Source organism: Equus quagga, chromosome 10 (genome assembly GCF_021613505.1).
Source record: "Equus quagga isolate Etosha38 chromosome 10, UCLA_HA_Equagga_1.0, whole genome shotgun sequence".
NCBI classification, from domain to species: Eukaryota; Metazoa; Chordata; class Mammalia; order Perissodactyla; family Equidae; genus Equus; species Equus quagga.
In genome coordinates, this window is record NC_060276.1 from 4,660,305 (window position 1) to 4,681,596 (window position 21,292).

Genomic DNA, 21,292 nt, shown 5'->3' on the forward strand with positions numbered 1-21,292 from the left:
GAGGGAAGGAAGGTTGTGTGGAAATGTCTAGACTGCCATGCAGCCTAAGGAAGGCTTGGCAAGGTCATCAGGGAGTCCTCAAGCCAGAGTCGACCGCCAGAGGAGGCCCGTGTCTCCCAGGAAGGGGTCTGACTTAGCACCCCTGCCAGCTCAGTCTTCGGCTGGAACAGCCCACGGCCTCGGTGCCAGTGCAGCGATGGATTTCAGAGGGCAGAGCCAGGGCCCACGTCAAGGATGCCCTTGTGGTTGGGGCCTGAAGGTGCATTTTCACAGCTGCCACACTATCCTTGTTGCTCACCTCTCCCCCAGCTTTCAGGAGGCTCTGAGTGAGCAAAACCTCACTGTGACAGTTCACCTTCTGTGCTGATGGAGAACTTCGGCTCCTGGCCTGGCCAGTACTCACAGAGCCGAGGCTGTGCTTGCTTCCTTGCAAAGCCGGCTCAGGCGAGTGGCTTGTTTGGGGTTTGCTTTCTACTTCAGTGCAGAGCGGAGCGGCCTTTTGCAGGGCTCGAACTAGCCCAGCTCCACGGAAGCCTCGCTGCTCAGTGCGCTGTTAGAGATGCTCGTACGAAACAAACCTCTAGCAAGGAGACTTCCTACTGTCTTACAAGGGCAAGGACAGACCGCCACCTTCACTTTGATTTCAGTCCCAACTCCTTCTACCTTGTCACTGGCCTGATGGGCACGTCCAATGCTTTTTCTCTAGTCTGACTCCTTTCCACATCTTTATTCTCACTCGGGTACCTGCCTCTTCCGAACTATCTCCAGAGCACTGAGAGAGAGAGGATGAGAGAGACAGACAGACAGACACACACCTACAGAGAGAGAGAGGGGGAGAGACAGAGACAGAGAGACAGACAGAAAGATAGAAAGACAGAGAGTCTCACACGCACACACACAGATTGAGAGAGAGTGACAGTACGGCAGAGAGAGCTCTGAAGAGAAAGAGTATGCCTATGTGAGCGGTGAGTCTTATGTGAGCTGTAAGAGCGTGTCTTAGTGTGCAAAAGAAGGTGGCGTCAGAGGGGGGTGGGGGAGAGCAGAGAAAGTGTGCGTCGTCGGTCTTGGTGGGAGAGCAAATGTTTTCCGCACTCCCCTAGAGGGAAGCTACGTCTCAGGAGAAGAGGAAGGCAACGTGGGAAGATCAGCGGGGGACCTAGCTCAGGGTGGACTAAGTTAGGTGCGTTTGTGGTTAGTGTGCACCCACCTCAAGCCTGGGCCTTGGCAGCAGGCCCAGACTTACCAGAAGGCCCGCAGTCCTAAGGCCTCCCAGTCTACAAACCTCATACACGCTTTGCCTTTTGCTCTGGGGCCTGCCAAGTACAGAGGCCCTTGCAGCATCCTCCCAGTAATTGCAGTGACTCCCCTACATCCTTCATTAGCCCTACAGGCTGGTTGCACTGGGCGACTCCATCCCTGTTGAACATGTCCTCTACTTCCTCCTCTTTGTGATTTTCCTCACACTGTTTCTCCAACTTGGAATGTCTTCTCCAGCCCACTCCACCCCATCCATCCTTCCAGGTGGCAAATCTGAATGCCGCCTCTTCCAGGAAGTCCTCCTAAACTCCCCCAAGGTTAATGAATCACTCTCCTCTCTTCTCTCCAGGAGCAATTTGCTTGTATCTGATTTAACTCTTCATTATTCTGCTGCATGCATTCACTTTTTCTGATTATTCAAGCATGCTTATGGGGACAATTCAGCCAAAAACAGAAAAGCGTCAACAAACAGCCAAAGGGGAAAACCACCTCTGCTTCCCTCTCCCAGAAGCAACTGCTGTTCAGATTTTGTCACAGTTCTTTCCAGTTACATTTCCACACGTACTTCCCTTGCTGTATATACAAATTTGTATCCTGCTTGTTTGCATTTACTATTTTTTGTGTACACTAAAGCAGAGCATTCATGGTGTTACAATTTTTGCTGCAACCATCATAGTTCAGAAAACTCAAGAGGAGGAAAGTCTCATGTATTTACCCACATTTTTACTCTTTCCGTTGTCCCTTTTCTTTCCTAACGTCCCAATATTCTTTATTTTGTCATTTCTTTTCTATTTAGAGACCTTCCTTTAGCCATTCCTTTAAGGTAGGTCTTCTGGTGACAAATTCTCTTACTACTCCCTCGCAAAGATATGTAGTCTGGAATTAGACGTCGGATTGACAGTTCTTGAAAAACGACGTGTCACTTCCTTCTTCCCTCCACAGTTTCTCATGAGAAATTTGCTGTCATTCAAATTATTTTCCCCATAATGAGGGTATTATTCTATTTCACTCCATTCAAGATTTTTCCTTTGTCTCTATTTTTTAGGACTATGATGTGGCTTGGCGTATATTTATTTGAATTTATCCTGTTTGGGATTCACTTAGCTTCTTGAATCTGTCGGTTTGAGTCTTTTGACAAATTTGGAAAATTTTCAGTCATTATTTCTTTGAGTACTTTCTCAGATCGACACTTTTTTCTCTCCTACTGGGGCTTTAATGACATGAATCTTTAATGATCTTTCATTATAATGATCTTTCATTATAGTCCCACAGGTCCCGGAGGCTCTGTTCGTTTTTCTTCAGTCAATTTTCTCTGTTGTTCAGATTGAGTAAATTCTATTCTTCTATCTTCCAGTTCACTGCTAAGCCTCTGTCATCTCCACAGGACTCTTGAGTCCATCCAGAGAGACATTTATTGCACCTATTACATTTTTTCAGATCTAAAATTTCATTTCGTTCTCTTTTATATCTTCTATTTCTTTGCTAAGATTTTTATGATTTTCTTTCTTTCGGGCATGTTTGTAATTGAGCGTCAAGGCATTTCTGTGACAGCTGCTTGGAAATTCACGTCAGATAATGCCAACGTCTGACTTGTCTCAGTGTTGGTGTCTGTTGATTGTCTTTTCTCATTCAAGTTGTGATTCTCCTGTTTCTTAGTGTGACAAGTGATTTGGATTGTATCCGGGATGGTTCAGGTGTCACATCGTGACGCTCCGGGTTTTGTTTCAATCTTCTGCTGCCGTATGTGACACCACACGGCGGGGGAAGGGGCGTGCTGCCTTGTCATCGCCAGGTGGGGTTGGAAGCCCAGGTTTTCCACTCAATCTCCTTTGACACCGGGTGTGGGGGATGAGGAAGGGACACCTTGTACCTACTGGGCGGGAGTGGGAGTTCAGGTTCTCCATTAGGCCTCCAATGACACCTCCCTGGCTGAAAAGGGGAGGGTTGCCTCCTTCTGCTCCCCAGGTGGCCTCCGTGACACGATGAGTGGAGGACTCCTTAGTACTTGGGGGAATGAAGGTTCCAGCTCCCTACTTGGCCTTCTCTCATACCACCCTGAAGGGGAGGTGGTGTGCCTTGTTATAGCCTGGAGAGGGTAGAGGGACAGGCGTTCTGCCCAGCCTCTACTGATGGCAGGAGGCAAGGGTCACAGTTTTCTGTGATGTTTGGTGGGAGTAGAACAGCTATTTCCTAAAGGTTTTCTGTCTTGCTAGGCTTTCCCTTTCTTGGTCCTTTGGCCATAGAGAGCAGGCTTTTACTGGGGCTTTTCTTTTTCTTCTTTTGGTGGGGAAGACTGGCCCTGAGCTAAAATCTGCTACCAATCTTCCTCTTTTTGCTTGAGGAAGATTGTCACTGAGCTAACATCTGTGCCTATATTCCTCTACTTTGCATGTGGGTCACCGCCACAGCATGACTTGACAAGTGGTGTGTATGTCCATGCCCAGGACAAGAACTTGCGAAGTCCAGGTCACTGAACTGCAGCATGTGAACTTAACCCCTATGCTGCCAGACCAGCCTTATTGGGGCTTTTTAAAAATCTGCTCTCGTTGATGTTTCTGGGTTGCTGGCTTCTTCAACTCTGTGTCCGGCATCGATGAGGCAAAAAGAAAACCCAGGGATTCACTGCCGCGTTGTTCCCCAGGTCCCCCAGTCCCTAGCTGAGCTGCTTCTCCTCTCCACCTTTCAGAGTCTACTTATATTTGTTTTATACGTAATGTTCAGGGTTTTTTGCTGTATTTAGCGAGAGGAATAGGGAAAAGTATATCTACTCCGTCATGTCCCAGCTGTAATTTCTCTCTTAATCCTCATAACAACCTCGTGAGGCAGGTACTAATGTTATGTCCATTTTACAGATGAGGCAACTGAGGCCCAAGGAGGTCACACAGATACCAAGTGGTAGAGCCAGGCTAGAACCCAAGGCTCTTAACTCCTGGTGCAGAATTTATTCTATGACACAAGGCACGCCTCCATATGTTCCATATGTTCTTGATCCCCAGTACAACTCTGGCAGGACAGAGCCAGAGGCGCTCAGCTTGTCACCATATAGCTGAAAGGAGAGTTAAGAGCTAGTGGGCTTGGTATCAAAGAATGGGCCAAGAGGGGCCAGCAGGTGTGGAGTTTCAAATCAGAGGCGGTTTGTCCCAGACATGGTTTCTGGTACCATATGGAGTAAGCCACGGCTCTGCGCTCCCATGCCTTCCCAGGGTGGGGAATGAGACTTTCTCTCACGTCCACCTTTGTGGCCAGTGTGGCTCCTGTTTGGACTTCTCAGCAAGGGTGATGGTTCACAAGCCAGAAGGACCGGGATGGGCAGGCCATGAGAGCATCAGGCTGAGAGCCAAGCCAAAGGCCTACAGGGCTTTCCGAGGACCAGACGTGGAGCAGCATTCTTGGGCTCTTCTCTGGCTCCTTGGGCACTGGTGGGCAGGGGGAAATGGGCAGGGCTCAGCTGTAACTCTCACTGCCTCTTTGCGGTCCACATCTCATCTCATTAGAAACTCAACTTCTGTTACTCTTATTCGCCTCAGCTTACAGGGAGGCCCTTGAGGCCCGGAGAGACGCAGTGACTTCCTAAAAGCTCCGCAGCTCCTAAATGCTTGCGCATCCGGCTCCCCTGTGACTGAGAAGCCCCCTGGGTGGGGGTGCTTGACCTGATTCAGTTGAGTCCCCAGCATCTAGTTCAGTGCCTGGCATAGAAGCGAGGGAGAAATTATTTTCTGTCTCCCTCCTCCCCTGGCTCACTTGTGGATGGGGTCCAGGTGGGGGCTGGCACCCACCAGGCAATCCCAGCTCTCACTCATGTGCAGAAAGCCAGGTGCGAGTAGAAGGCAAAGATGAGGGAGCAACCCACCAGAACCAGACCATCTGACCTCGGGGCTTGTTGGCTCCCGGCCTCCCACTGCAGAGAGAACAGGGGATGGATGGCCCAAGGCTTGGGATTAGCCAAAAGGGACACGGTGGCATAGCAGTGGGGCCCATGGGCAATGAGGGGGCCTTTTGCTGCTTTCTCCCCGGTGTTTAGGAAATATTTCCTGTGGATGGGCCCTTAGCAGCCCCCTTCACACCTTACCGGATGCTCTTTGAGGGGGACCAAGCTGGTGACTTCATGCTAATTACAAGGCTTCAGTTACAGGGCCTCAGAGAGCGGCTGAGCAGATGTATCTCATGTCACATCTTTTTGGACCACGCAGAGCTTGTATATGTGCTGCTAAATAGGAATATTGCTATTGGATAAGATTCATAATAAACTGCTGCTTAGTCTGAGAAGGATGCTGCTCAGGAGACTGGGGGAAGAGGATTCATCTGGGTCCTCCACAGTGAGGCTGCTGGTAGCATCTAATAACCCCAGCAATTTATTGTGCATGGCCACACACATGCGTGTGCGTGCACACATGAAGCGATTCTTTCCGGTTGTTCTTCTCCGTGAGCAGGCAGGAGGGGAGCTATTTGGCAGCATTGTAGAGTGACTGGTGATGGGGCCCGTGGTGGCTTTGCTATGGGGAGGTGGCAGCACTAAGGGAAGGAGCTGTCTCACTGAGTGCCCACCGAGGCTTGCCTTGAGTGAGCCATGCCCCGGCAGGGTTCTGCCTACTGACCAAAGCCTGCTCCCCTGGCCTGAAGCCCCGGGGAGGACACAGCCCTGGTTGTCTCCTCGTGCTCCAGCTACCAGGAGCAGGGTTGTGGAAACAGGGCCTGGGAGCCGCTGTGCTCTGGTGGCTGGCCAGGCTGACAGGGCAGCATGGGAGACTGAGGCTGTCCTCACAGCCTACTCCCCCGAGGCTCTGGGCTTGGCCCCGGGCGGTGGGGATACACGGGCCAGGCCCGTAGGCTAGTATGTTCAGGGAGCCCGTGTTGGGGGAAGCCGGCCCTGTGATAACAGCAGGACCCTATGCCCAGGTCTGCTTCACCTCCACGTCCGCTGTTTGTCTTTCCAGTGAAGCTTCCCTATGACCTGGGAGGGGCCCCAAAGACACTATATGTGACCAAATCCAGAGCTATTATTAGCTGAAGGCTGAGACACTTTTCAGTCTGGCGGCAAATGCCGTGCTTAGCAAGAAGAAATTCTTCTCGTGAGCCGAGTCAGCTTTCTGTTTCCCCGTTCTCAGAGAGCAGCGAGGATTTCTGTCTGCCCGGGCCTGCGGAGGCCGCGGAGCTCGCAGTTCCTCACTGGACTTTTCATAGGTCACCCTTCGACCTGGCGCGTTCTGTTAATGTTCAGTTAAGTCACCATTCACGAAGCGCATACCGCACGCCAGAGCCTGCATACAAAGACACGGTCCTCTAGAACCTTCACAACCAACTTGCCAGGGCGTATGAGCTTCCTGTAACAAATTACCACAAACGTGGGGGCTTTAAAACAACAGAAATTTATTCTCTCACCGTCTGGAGGCCAGAAGTCCAAAATTAGTGTCACTGGGCTAAATCAAGGTGTCAACCTGGTCACGGTCCCTCCCGGGGAGAAATCTGTTCCTCCCCCTTCCAGCTTCTGGTGGCTCCAGGCATTCCCTGGCTTGTGGCCGCATCGCCCCATCTCTGCCTGCGGGACACATCGCCTTGTCTTCTGTGCATGTCAAATTTCCCTCTTATAAGGACACTCGTGATTACATTTACGGCCCATCTGGATAATCCAGGATCATTTTCTCATCACAAGATCCTTAAATTAATGGTATTTTTGGCCACATAAAGGAACGCTCGCAGGTTCCGGGGATTAGGGCTAGGTATCTTTGGGCCACATTTTTCCACCTGCCACACGGGGCCTATTGTTGCCAGTTCTCCAGGGGAAGAGGCGGGGAATGGCTCCCAGGCGGAGGCAGGATGGAGCCGTGAGCACTTGGGCATTGCTGGAGTGGAGGCACCCAGGTCAGGACAAGGGTGCAGGGAGAGAGTGCCCTGCTCTGGCGCTAGGGTCCGTGCCGGCTTCCTGTCTGTGCCTCGCACCGAGGAGCCCAGCCCAGGACCTGACCCAGAACCAGAGTTCAGACAAGCTTGGAGGGAGTCATGGGATGGAGGACGGATGGAAGGATGGGTGGGTAGAGCAAAGGATGAGTGGACAGATGGACAAATGGGGGGCGATGGGACCCACTGACCTGCCTTAGCCCCTCATCCTATCTGTCTGCATTTCCCCACAATCAGGATCGCTGCATTTCTCCCTGGAGTGTTTTCTCTCCCAGCCAAGGTCACTGTCCCCCTTCATCCGATGTTTCTCATTTGCTCTGCTTGTTGGTTCTGATTCAGAGCTGAAATGCCTTTAGAAGCACAATCAACAGTCTTTTCAGCTCCACTCACCAGCCCAGTGAAGATGGAGATCAGATGCCAGCTGGGCGGCCTCCCTCCTTTCTCCCCACAGCCCAGGACCAGCTTCACGGGCACTCCTCTCCCCTTCCAGGCAAGGCGTCTGTGTTTTTTTCCTGCAGAGAAGGCTGGATTCCTGGCGGGAAGACGTCTCCGAGTCTCTCTTGAATTTCCCTCCAGTGTGGCTGCTGTCCTGGCTGGAGCTGAATTCAGGCTTTTCTTCCCCAGAAGAGCATGTCCCAGTCTCCACGGAGCCCTTACCACCCCTATTGAAATCCGAGCTCAATGACAACACTGTCGTTGGAAGAAAGTCTCTCTCTTTCTCAGATGCTCCATTCTGCTTAGACTCCTCCCCAACTTGGTCAAATGAGCCGTGGGAATTTGTCACTCCTGCTAGCAGAATTCACTTCTAAAGTGATTTCTGTGTTCCGAGAGCCTCACGCTCCTGACAGCCACATCCTTCAGCCACACATAGGTAACCATGGCTGATTCGTTACACCTCTGGTGTCTGAGCTCGAGCCCCTGCGTGACTTTGGAAGGCAGAGCACGTTTCTGGAGCAGCCCCCACTAGGAGCCTGTGCCTTATTTTTAAGCTGCATCTATAAAGAATAGCTATCTTGGTGTGGATGTAGAAGAAAGAACATGGCTCTAGAGTCACACAGATAGGCGCTTGGCTCTCTGCTACCTCCATGCTAGCTGTGTGACTTTAGGCAAGCCACATAACCTCTCTGAGCCTCTACATTCCTTATCTGAAAATGGGTGTGTAATTAACCTCAGAGGGTTATTGTGCGAACTGAATGAGTTAATAACTATCAGGGAAGGTAGGGCCCTCCCCTGTCCTCCCTGGTGGAAGGTAATGTGGTTGTGGCTAGAACTTGAACTTCAGCTCTTCGAAATGAGCCAGGAGGGTGAGCGCCCCAGGGCTGGGCCCACCAGGGAGAGCTTTGGCGCAGGCTCAACATGGGGAGGGGGATGGGAGGGAAGGACAGATGTATTCACAAGTTGGGGCTGGGGCCAGGAGCAAATGGGCTTCGGGGAGGGCTGAGAGGGAGAAGGGCCCTGAGGGCACCTGCTTCCCTGCAGCGTGGACTGCGGAGTTGTGTGCAGGGCCCACTCACTCCCTCTTAGAACTCGGAAGCCCTCCAAGACCACATAGGCACTGCATGGGTCAGGATTCTCCAGAACAGAGCCGACAGGAAACTACCTGTCTATCTACCTATCTATCTGTCTATCTTAGGAAATTGGCTCACATGATTGTGAGGGCTGGCAAGTCTGAATCTATAGGGCAGGCCAGCAGGCTGGGCGCTTGGGTAAGAGTTGATATTACAGTCTTGGGACTAAAGGCCAGAAACTCAGGCTGGGTTTCTATGACGCAGTCTTGAGGCCCAATTTGTTTCTCTTCATGAAACCTCCAGGTTTGCTCTTAAGACTTCAACTGATTAGATGAGGCCCACCCACATGGTGGAGGATGATCTGCTTTACTCAAAGTCAATTGATTTAAGTGTTAATCACATCTAAAAAATACCTTCACAGCAACGTTTAGTCTGGTGTTTGACCAAACATCTGGGCACCATGGCCTAGCCAAGTTGACACATGTAATTAACCATTGCAGGCATCTTGACTTTGGGCCACTGCCCAATGTCTCTAACTGCTGACAATCCTTAGTCAGGGCTGGCTTTGTGATCAGAGAAGCAAATCTCAAGAGCTCGGGTGCTGCTCCTGAGAAGTAAGATTGTGACAGTGTCTTTGGTGGCCTTCAAGTCACGTCATCACAAGGTGGGCAGAAGCTGGAAGCTGAATTCCTGTTCGCACTGTACTCCCCATCTTCCCGGGCATGCTCTCCTTAAACGGTGGTGTGGGGCACAGGGAAGGTAGGCAAGGGGGCTGGGTGTTTAGGCTCTCCATATTTCCCCCTGGCAACCCCCTTTTGCCCCTTAACCTGATAGATACTTTGCAACACCTCTCAATCCCCTGCCCTTGGTGACTCATGTTGGAGTCATCCGTCCCCTTCGATGCAGCTCTTTACTGTAAACTGTCAGTGTTTCAGTCACATGATATGGCATTGCTTGGCTCCAAATTTGTCAGCCTTAGGTCCCAGACCTAGGAGGTGAGGGCTCCTTGCAGGTCAAGAGGCCAACTGACATCCAGAGTCTCAGAGTTTTCAAAACTTTCTTGGCAATTCACTGCCTCCTACCCGGCCCAGACACACACAAACGCACACTCACACTTAAGAGGCCTCACCAAATGCTATAGAGAATGTCTTGAGGCCTTCAGAGCACGTGGGCTTGGATTCTGTGACAGGCGCAGCGAGGTTCCAGCTGAAGGGGACCTTGCACTGGGCCAGGTCTGAAGTGGGCCACAGGGGACTTTTGTCTTAATATGCTAGGGCGTGGCTGAGTGTCGGATGCAGAGAGGGGGTTCTGGGTGTTTTTTCATTGACTTTTGAGAGCTGAGAACAAGTGGATCCTGTGAAAGCATTTGCGTCAATACGGGAAGGCTGTAGAAACAACCAAGAAAGGCCCAAATGGTGGTATGGTAGGCCAAAAAACGTCCCCGTAAAGATATCCACGTCATGATCCCTGGAACCTGTGAGTAGTACCTTACATGGAAAAAAAGAACTTTGCAGAAGACATTAAGCATCATGAGATGAGAGTCAGATGGCCAACAGGCACATGAAAAGATGTTCAACATTGCTAATTATTAGGGAAACGCAAATCAAAACTACAATGAGATATCACCTCACACCTGTCAGAATGACTGTAATTGACAAGAAACAACAAGTGTCGGAGAGGATGTGGAGAAAACGGCACCCTGATCCACTGCTCGTGGGAGTGCCAACTGGTGGAGCCACTGTGGAAAACACTATGGAGATTTCTCAAAAAGCTAAAAATAGAAATACCATATTATCCAGCTATCCCACTACTGAGTATTTATCCAAAAAGCATGAAGTCAACAATTCTAAAAGATATACTCACCCTTATGTTCATCGCAGCATTATTCACAATAGCCAAGATGTGGAAGCAACCCAAGTGCCCATCAATGGAAGAATGAATAAAGATCATGTGGTGTATATACACAATGGAATACTATTCAGCCATAAAAAAGAGGAAATTGTGCCATTTGTGACAATGTGGATGGACCTTGAGGGTATTATGCTAAGTGAAATAAGCCAGACAGAGAAAGACAAATACCGTATGATTTCATTCATATGTGGAAGATAAACAAACACATGAATAAGGAGAACGGATTGGTGGTTACCAGAGGAGGAGGGGGTGAGGGGAGTGCAAAAGGGGTAAAGGGGCACATGTGTATGGCGATAGATAAAAAACTAGACTATTGGTGGTGAACACGATGCAGTCTGTACAGAAACTGAAATATAATAATGTGCACCTGAAAAATGCACAATGGTATAAACCAGTATGACCTCAACAAAACTAAAAAAAAAAGAGAATCATGAGATGAGAGATTACCCTGGATTATCAGGTGGGCCCTAAATGCAATTACAATTGTTCTTACTTGAGAAAGGCAGAGGGAGATTTGCCACAGACACCCAGACGCGAAGGCAAAGTGAAGATGGTGGTGCAGATGGGAGTGATGGGGCCACAGTCCAAGGCGCACCAGCAGCCAGCAGAAGCCGGAGGGGCAAGGCCCAGAATCTCCCCAGAGTTTCTGAAGGGATCGAGACCTGGCCAACACCTTGATTTCAGCCCCCTGATCCTGATTTTGGACTTCCGGCCTCCAGAATTGTGAGAGAATAAGTGTGTGTTGTTTGAATCCCCCAGGTCTGTGGTACTGTCACAAGAGCCCTAGGACGCAGCACAGGCAGGCTGAGGGGAGCGTCCCTCTCTGGGAAAAGGAGGGAGGACCGGGACTCGGCCATGCTGGAAGAGTTCAGGACAATCGTCTGCATCAGGCTGCTCGATGATGGCGACACTGAGGCCCGGGGAAGGGAAGGGTTTCATGGAGGGTCCACGATGAGGTGTTGGCCGGCTGAGACCAATCCCAGTCTTCCGGCTCCTGGGACGGGCGGGGGTGTAGCCTGCCCACTTGTTCTTCCAGAGGGATTTGGCTTTCCACCTTCTCCTGATCTCGTGCTTCCCTCTCCTCTGAATCGCCCTAAGTCTCTGGCTTCCCCACTATCAGGCACTTTATAGCCTTGATCCTCCCGGGTCTCTTGGTCCTCCTGGTTGGGCCTCCAGCTTCCCGTGGGCGGGGCTTCCTCCTTCACTCAGTCTCCAGACTTCTGTCTGACTCCAGGTTGCTCGGCTCTCCCGCCCCCAGACATTTGTCTTCTAGCTGGCTGTTACTTTCTCACAGGCAATCTCTCACTTGGCACAAGAACACACTTAAATAACATCGGCATTAACACCAAATATACAAAACATGGCTCCTGTCTACAGCTTCAAGGGGTGTGCGCTCCTCAGCCAGCCAATGCTGAGGCCAGCCCCCCATTTTGAAAGCTGTAGTCTTTCTAGTACTGCCCAGCCTGAAAACCAAGGGAGCTGACCGGCAGGCTGGCTGGCTGGCTGGCACTCTCTGCCCCCTCACCACATGGAAGCCTAGCCACATGCCACATGCCAGGCAGCGGGCAGTCAGCAGACAGGGGCCACTGGGGGTCCCGAGCCAGCCCCCTTAGCACGCCGCTTCACCTGCACCACGGTCTGGCCGCCTGGTCCCAGCACTGCCCCCTGGGCCGCCACCACACCAGCACTGTGCCAACCAGCCTTTCCATATTTATCCCCAGGAAGAGATGGAAAGGGTACGACCGCTCATTTAAAAATAAATGCCATTTCCTAAGAAAGATACCAACTGTCCTGTCAAGGATCGGCATCCTGCCTCTCGATTTAACGAGTAAATCTCTGGAAAAACGAAGCCCAGGCTCTGAACAACAAAGGTGACCTTCACCTTGTCCTCATGTGCAAACTGACTCTCACCAACCCACTTTGAAATCTTCAGCTGAGACACCTAAATATTCAAACGACATGCTGTCACCTGACCCCCAGTGTCCTTGAGGAGGACTCTGCAGGTGACAGAGCAGCCGTCAGGGAGACCCACTCATTGCTCCAGAGAGGCCAGGTTGGTCTCCTGAGGTGTTGCTTTCCACATTTTAAAGCACCAAATTATGATTAAACCCCGTGCTCACCTTGGCCTTGAAAGTGACTCACGGCATAGCAGACATTTCACCTTTTGGTAGCTCTGCTGCCATCAAGGGCTTGCTTCCCTGCGGGGAGTGCCGGTCTGCTTCGGGGTCCTTCCACAGCAGTTCTGGCCCCAGAGGCCTCATGGTACAAGCCTGGGCCCTCAGTTCCAGGCCAGCCCTCTGGAGAGCTGAGGCCATTGCTCACGATCCCTATGCCCACCTCAGATGCTGCGGGCTCATGTCCACTTCCCATCTGGGGCCTGACCCCCAGAACACTGTGATTTTACCCAGGCCTCTTACAGCCATTCGGAGTGAGCTGAGTCATCGAGGGACAGAAGGGTAGCAGGATTCTCACCTCCTTCATTCTGGGGACTCCACCTCTTTTAATGCACACCACGGCTTGTCTGGCTGCCAGTTTCCCTGTGGCCCGGGCTCACTGCCATTGCCGAATTCTGGGGTACTTGGCTGAGGGTCTGTCGATTCCAGGTCTCACTTCTCCCTATAGCTCTGTTCGGTTTGGCCCAGACCCCTGGGGGCCCTTAGGGCTGGGGCTGGATACATTGGCTGCCCCTCTCACCCCAGCATCACCCATATTCGACACTCACGTTTTCTCTCCCCTCCTCTGGAGTAAGGTCCCGCTCCCCTAAACAGTTCTGAGAGTCCCAAAGCCACAGTGCACACCTGCTAAGTGCGAACTCTGAAGGGATGCAGTGCCCCTGTTTGAAGAATGAATACATTCCAGCAAGGTTGCCTGCAAAGCGCATCTCTGCAGAGCAGTGTTCATTCTTTCGTTGATCGCTGCCATGTTTTTTCGATTGGAAAAAAGAAACTTTCTAGTTGTATGAGCTATAGGCTTTTTGGTCAGGATTGGGTTAAGGTGGGGTCTTGTCCCAGGGGATCTTCTGCTAGGATCAGGGCCAGATTTGTGTCCCCTTGGCACGACCTTCCCACATTTTATTAGTTTCCTGGGGCTGCTGTAACAAAGTACCACAAACTGGGTGGCTTAGAACAATAGAACTTTCTTCCCTCGGGGCTCTGGAGGCCAGAGATCTGAAATCCAGGTGTCGGCAGGGCCGCGTTCCCTCTGGAGGCTCTAGAGGAAGATGCTTCCTCGCCTCTTGCAGCTTCTGGCGGCCCCAGGTGTTCCTTGGCTTGTGGCCACATCACTCCAGCTTCTGCCTCTGTCTTCACATGGCTGTCTTCCTTTGTGTGTCTGTTTTAGAAGGGTACCTGTGATTACAATTAGGGCCTATTCAGATAATCCAGGATACTCTCTTCATCTCAGAATTCTTAACTAAAATCACATCTTTCGCCATATAAGGCAATGTTTATAAATTCTGGTAATTAGTATATGGACACATTTTGGGGGCCACCATTCAACCCACTACACACCTCTACAATCCCCCAGTAACCCGAGGCCCTGGCCACCATGGTAGGAAAGCCCCACTTCCACTTTCCACGTTCCTAGCTTCCAGAATGGGCCTGCCACCTCCCCAACTGCTTTACAAACTGAGGCTATAGCATGACACTACCACAGGCTGCTTGGCACCTACCAGGCTGCTGGGTGGCTGGGCCGTGAGGAGATGTGGTGTGTGTCCAGGGCAGTCAATGAGGGGGATGCCTGTCTGAGGAAGGGAATGCACTGGTGACTGTCCATCTTTAAATGACGATCAGCTGAGAGCTGGAAGAAAACATGGGTTTATTAGCAGACATGTAAGCCTGAAAGTAAGAGAAAACGCACCACGGGGCCACAACGTGATACACCAGCAGAAGAGACAAGGCGCTCTGAGCGCTGCCCCAAAGACACTCTGGAGCTGGGGGCCGTGATACAGTCCTCGCGGCACGCGGAGTCATGCAGGGCTTCGGATGCGGAAGGCGTTGCACTTGGCCCACAGGGGCTGCCTGTTGTAGGGCTCTCCATCTTGTTATGTAGATGAGGAAGCTAGAGTCTGTGGTCTTGTCTCTCCTTCCCTTTCCAAGCCGGCTACCCTGAACCCTCGCTCGTGCTCCTCACCCTGGATCAGTAGAAGACCCTCCTGTCAGGTTGCCTGCTCCCTCCCCACCGCCAGCAGACCAAGGAAAACCTAGCCTATTTCTTTGCTCTAAGTCTCCAAGGTTCTTTGTTGTGAAAAGCGGTCCTTCCCAACCCTTTATACATTGTGGATCACCGAGAAAGTGATCATAGTTGTCCAGCAGATGAGCCTACTTAGACCTGGAGGGGTGGCTTGGGCACCGACCAGTCCAACTGGCCGTTGGCTGGCAAGGCCGTGTAGGTTGACCAGTTGACCATTGAGCCTGCCTGCAGCCATCAGGGCACCATGTTGGGAGGCGCTGGGTGAAGGATGAAATCTGGAAGCCTTGCAGGGGAACTGAAAGCCCTGTGAGGGTTCGCCCTGTCTGCCTCAGCCAATCAGTCTGACTTTCCGTAATTTGATACCTCAATCTTTCTTCTGGCCAGACTGGCAGTTCAGAGTCTTCTAGACAGTGCCATGTTTACCCCACCTCTGAGCCTTTGTGTCTGTTGTCCTCTCACGTGGGATGCCTTCTGCTCTAACAAGTCAAACTTTTTCCCAGTCTTTCTGGGAGCTGCCTTGTCCAGGAAACCTTTCCTGATTGCTTTTGAACCTGTTTTAGTTCATGTTGACCCTTTAACGCATTGCCCCTGCATGGTCATTTAGCTATCGCAGTTGTGGGGGTCGGTGTTGATTCTCCTGTAAACTCGAAGGGCAGAGACCAAGCCTTGTTCCTCGCTGCATCCCCTCCGGCCAGATCGAGGCCTGGAATGCAGCAGGTATTCAATAAGTGATGGCAAAATGGACTTGACTGAGGGATAGAGTGACCTTTCTCAAATCTAATCATTCCCAAGTTAGACACAGCTGCCCCTCTCGAAATGAGGATGAAGCTCGGGGTCAGGCCCTGCCTGGCTCCCAGCTGCTCCTTCCATCCAGGCCCCGTTTCTGGGGCAGCTTGGCCGCAACCTGCAGGCTCAGCCTCAGGAACCTACAAGCCCCCATGGGGCCTCGAGCCATCCCTAAAGCCCAGATCAGCTCGTTGCATCTCTGCCCAGGTATTGGCACCCTGCCCGCTGCTGACTGGTCTCCAGATCCTGGTTTGCCGCCTGTAGGAACTGCCGCTGGCCTCTGTTTACCTGCTTGTTGCAGTGGGCTCAGCCCGTTCCTACTCTGCTGGGCCTCCCTGGGGGCTGCTGCTGTCTTGTTGTGGGGCTGCTATGGACTGAATTATGCCCCCCAAAATTCTTCTGGTGAAGCTCTAACCCCCAATGTGATATTTGGAGATGGGGTCTTTGGGAGGTGATTGGGATTAGATGAGCTCACGGGATTAGGGTCCTTATAAGAAGAGACGCTGGAGAGCTTGCTCTCACTCTCGCTCTGCCGTGTGAGGACACGAGGAGAAGTTGGCTGTCCGTGCCAGGAAGAGCGCTCCCACCAGAACCTGACTCTTGATCTCAGACTTGCAGCCTCCAGAACGGTGAGAAATAGAGTTCTGTTATTTAAACCACCCAGTGCACAGTATTTTGTTACAGCAGCACGAAAGGCTTAAGACAGGGGCTGCCTGCTCCATGGCCCCACCCCCTCCCAGCCTGTGGTTGGCTGAATAGTACCCCCCTCCCTCAAAATGCCCATGTCCTAATCCCCGGAATCTGTGAAGACGACCTTGTATGGCAAAAGGAACTTTGCAGATACAGTGAAGTCAAGGATCCTGACACGGGAAGAGCAGCCTGGGCTAACCAGCGGGCTTGATAGAATCACAAGGCTCCTTCTAAGAGAAAGAGGGAGGCAGGAAAGAAAGATTTGAAGACATTATGCCGTCGGTTTTGAAGAAGGAGGAAGGGGCCATGAGCCAAGGAATGTGGGCGGTTTCTAGAAGCTGAAAAAGGCAAGGAAATGGGTTCTTTTCTAGAGCCTCCAGAAGGAATCAGCCTCGCTGTCACCTTGATTTTGGACTTCTGCCCTCTAGAACTGTAAGAGAATAAATGCGCGTTGTTTTAAGCCATCAAGTTTGCGGTAATTTGTTACAGCAGCCACAGGAAACTAAGACACAGCCCCATGTCTGTCCTGCCCTCTGGCACTTGCCCCACCTGCCCCTTCCTCCTGAGACATTGTCAGACCCCGTCTCCTGCCCAGCACCAGCCTCAGCCTTGCCCCAAACTCTTCAGAACTGGTGCGGGGGAGTCTTCCAGTCCTGCCTCCGCCCTGTGACGCTGGCTTTCCTCTGTCCTGGAAATGCCAAAGGCCAGGGGGGCAGGCCTCAGCCACCAACCCCATCCCCCACTCTGCTAACAAGTCAAGGACCTAGGAGGAGAGAGATATCCTCTCAATAAGGGGCATAGGCCCGGGGGAGACGGGAGCAGCACGCCCACAGGAGGATTTCTGAAAAATGGATGAAGACTGATGCTGATCAGTGCCAGTAGTTCCCTGAGGGAAGACGAGCTGCTGCCACTTAGCAGGCAGCCCAAGGGTGCTCTCCACACCTCAGAGACTGCAGGGAGCTGCAGCTCATCCAGCCTGTGGCCATAAGTACTCACTGAGAAGGGGCAGCACAGGGTGTGGGTGGCATTGCCAGTTGTGGACCAGCCAATCAAGGGGAGAGGTGCCCACGCCAGCCTGCCAGATGGAGTCCCTGGCACAGAGCATCTCCAGGTCGCGCCTTCCTCGTGAAGACTCTCCCCATCCCGCCTTGGACCTGAGCTCACAGAGGCCAGGATCCAACTCATCTGGAAGGTGCTTCCACTTCTGATAGTGCTGAGTAAGCTCCTTTGAGACCAAGCCTCCCACAGACAACAACTATAGACTCTGGACAAAACCAAAGCAAAGCCAGACACACCTGATGGCACTGGAAAGCTACCCAAAGCAGGAGGACTGGGAGGGAGTCAACAGTTGGAAGAAAGAAACAGCTCTGGTGAGTTCCCTGTTTGCACAACTTCCAGCTTGGAGGCAGCCCCACTCCGTACTTTACACGGTGCCTCACTCTGGGGAAACCCCCATAGTCTTTCTGGTCTGAGGAACGAGAGAATCCCACACGGGAGAGCCAGAGACGAGTCCCAGACCCTGCGGACAGACGCAGCCCAAATCTCTGGTTGACCCTGACCTTTGTATGCCTGGGGACCCCAGGTAGGATGTCTGGAAGGTCCTCTTTCTAGTGTACCTGACCCCCTCCTGGTGTTTAGTGAGCACCTGCTATGTGTCAGGCTCTGGGCCAGATGCCACAGTGCCCTAGCCTGGGTTTCCCCGGAAGCAGAGTGATCCCGGCGGGTGGAAGTGAGGGACTAGAGGGAGGGCCCAGGCAAGAGGCACTATTGTGTTGGTTGCTGTTACTTGTGACAGACTGCTCGACTCTACGTAAACCACGTCTCCTGGCTATGTGTTTGGGAGGAGAAAGGGGAAGAATGTTTCCACAGGCTGCCATCTCCCATCGCTCAAGGGCTTGCCCCACAGGGCCTTAACTCCCCCTCATTTCTGGGTTGCACATGAGTGGGTGCTAAGCAAAGTCCCACAGCATGCCGTGCCTCTGGGCCACCGGGGACACCCTGGGCAGGAGGCAGGAGGCAGGAGGCAGGAGGCTGGAGGTTCACAGTGTGGGCATGAGGTGAGACCCCTTACTTGCTGTGTGACTGCTATAGACTGAATGTTTGTGTCCTCCTGAATTCATATGTTGAAACCTAATCCTCAGTGTGAGGGTGTTAGGAGGTGGGGCCTTTGGGAATTGATGCCGTCGTGAGGGTGGAGCCCCCATGAATGGGATTAGTGCCCTTATACGAAGCGATGTGAGAGCTTGCTCCTTCTCACTGCTCTCTGCCATGTGAGGACAGCAAGAAGACGGCCACCTACAAGCCTGGAAGCGGGTTCTCACCAGAACCCGACCGCGCTGGCGCCGTGGTCTCAGACTTCCAGCCTCTACAACTGTGGAAAATAAAGGTCTGTTCTTGAAGCCACCCCGTCTGTGGTATTTTGTTGTAGCAGCCTGAGTGGAGTCAGACAGTGACCTTGAACATGCAGTGTCACCTCTTGGGCCTTGTTTTCTCATCTATGAGAAGTTCTGCTTGCCTCCTAGGACTCAGGAAGGTTTAACGACAACAGTGGCCAGCATTAATTGAGCATTTCCTTGGTGTCAAGTCCAGGGCTAAGTGCTAAAGACAGTTGTGGTTGGGTTTTCCCAGGGTGCTATGAATAGGTAATATTGACCACAGAGATGACACTCTGGGCCAGTGACATGGCTGAGGCTGGCAGCTCAGAGAAGAGCCAGACCTGGTCTGCGTGGTGTGTTCCTCAAAGTCTAAGGAGGGAGACAGACCCAGGCCCTGCCACCAACAGCTCAGCTGGGTGTGTATCATGTTAGCCCTGGGCTCAGATGTTTCTGGAGCTGGGAGGATGACACTAATTGACCTGTGGAGGCTCTAAAGGAGGGCCAGGTGGAGCTGGGCTATGAAGAAAGAGCAGCATCTTCAGACACATGCGTCATTACCAGTAGAGGGACCAGCAAAGGCCCAGAGGCATGATGGAACTAAACTGCCCACAGAGGCTTGTGTGGTTGAGGGTAGCTGCCTGTGGGCTGAGGGTGGGAGCAGTGGAAGAGGAGGCTGGAGAAGCAGGTCGAGCCTTGCTGGCCACCATTCGGAAATTTGACTTGATCCTGAGGACAATGGAGGAGCCATGGAAAGGTTAAAGGCAGGGGCGTGCCAGGGTCAGATTCAGGGGTTCAGACGCCCACTGCAGTTGCAGGAATGGAAGCACATTGGAAGGAGTAAGTGTGGAAGCAGGAATTAGTTGGGAAGCCACAGCTGTTGTCTGGGCAGCTGATGGCGAAGACTTGACCAGGAGCCATGGCGTGGAGGTGCAGCCAAGCGGCCGGGTGAAGGTCTTCAGATTGGCACACGCGCTTGTGTTCTGAGTCATTCCTGCCCCGGAGCAGTTGCATCGTGAGCTCAGGGACTGGAGAGCTGCGGCATGTTCTCATGAGACGTCCCCTTTAAGAGGGCGTGGGGCTGGGGGCTCCCTTCCCAGTCCTCGAGCTAAGCCTGGGTTAGCACTTTGCTTAGAGACCTTGCTTCTCCGGGATTTCTAACTTCCTCGGCAAGTGTGGTTCCAAGGGGCCTGTCTTATAACATGTTGGTTTGCCTGAAAGCATCTTTTGAAAACAAACTCCATAAAATTATTTCTAAATTCCACATGGTTATCTGCATTAAAATTTGCATAAAAGAATATCTCTAACCGTTTTTTAATAAGAAAGCTTTGATTTTCAAAAAGAAAACTGGGTAATGATTTATACATAAAGTGGCCTTGTTTCCTTTGAGAGTCTAAAGATCCCAGGCCCAGACTCAGTATCTGTTTTGGACTCAATTTGGCCAGAACAAAGCAACCAGTCCCCGCTGGGCATGTGAACAGCATTCTCCCCAAAGATGCGCAGCTGGTGGTCAGAGGAGGCGTGTCAAGCACGCCCTGCACTGCCGGTTGGCCATTCTGCACCAGGCCAGGGCTGTGGCCTAAGGGGTTGGGAGTTTTTGCAAGCCTCGGGGTCATCATTTCAGAGAATGTCAGAGCTAGAACTGACCTTCGAGGCAATCCAGGCCAGGCTCCTAACTGTATGATGGGCACGTTGGGGCCCAGAGAGGAGGTGGACTTGGCCGCAGTTTTGATGTGAGACAGTGGCAGAACGTGACCTGGAAGCCAGGCTCCTCCTTCCAGCCCAGGCTTGCTCTGCATCCTCGCTAGCCCCTGCCTCATTCCCCGAGGACCGTATCTGCTTGGTACGGAGGCACTGAGGGACCACTCAGAAGACTTCGTAGTACTCAGTCAGCATCCAAGGCAAATGGTCCGTATCTGTCTCAGCTTAAGCCCTGTCTGTCTGTGATGGCTGAAAGGAAAGGGCTAGGGGCAAGACGAGGCCAGTGAGGTGCGTAGGGTGAAAACTTTCTTTAGGCACCCACTCATAGGTGCTGACCCTACACTTGTACGACCCTGAGGTGAGGCCTTCTGAGATGTCTCACTGGCTTCACCCTAATCCCCAGCCCAGACCCAAGTTCCGGTGGCTTCCATGTTGGTCCCGAGGGTTCCTCTATCAGACCTGGGGCCTTCTGCTCCCACAGAAGCCTCTGGGTGCCTGAACTGCCCTCTCAAGGGCAGATCGTTAAGAGTTGACAAAACACATTGACACCCGTGAACTCATGGGGTCCTACAGCCTTCTTTTAATGCAGGCAAGGCAGAGAATCTCAGCAACTTGTCTTAGATTGGGCAGCTGAGGCTCAGAGAGGGTGAGCAGTTTGTCGAAGGCCACACAGCCTATAGGTGGCAGAGCTGAAAGTGAACCCGGCCCTTCACTCTACCCCATTTCTTCATCCTCCCCCCCATTCCTCCCCAGATATGCTGTTTGCCCACAGCCACCAGGCAAAGCCTCTTGAGCTCAGGGCCTTCAGGTAAACTTAGGCCACTGTTCCTCCTACCTTGCAGGACCCACACTAGTGACAGATATTTTTAGTCAAACAAAAACAGTTATAAGGCTGAAATAATTGCCCTCATTTTGAATCTCAGAGTCTTTTCAGATAATATAATCTTGTGTGGCCCCAAAGAGGCTCCTGCCTGCTCTGCC

At 52.1% G+C, this 21,292-nt stretch overlaps 1 long non-coding RNA gene across 1 annotated transcript in view; it reads right to left on the reverse strand.

Annotated features, from left to right (window-relative positions):
• Positions 1-14,271: 14,271 nt before the first annotated feature.
• LOC124245333 (uncharacterized) overlaps positions 14,272-21,292 on the reverse strand; it is a 42,876-nt gene continuing 35,855 nt past the window's right edge. Inside the window, exon 3 of the long non-coding RNA XR_006890262.1 lies at positions 14,272-14,369. This is a non-coding gene — a long non-coding RNA (uncharacterized LOC124245333). The remainder of the gene's footprint in view (positions 14,370-21,292) is intronic.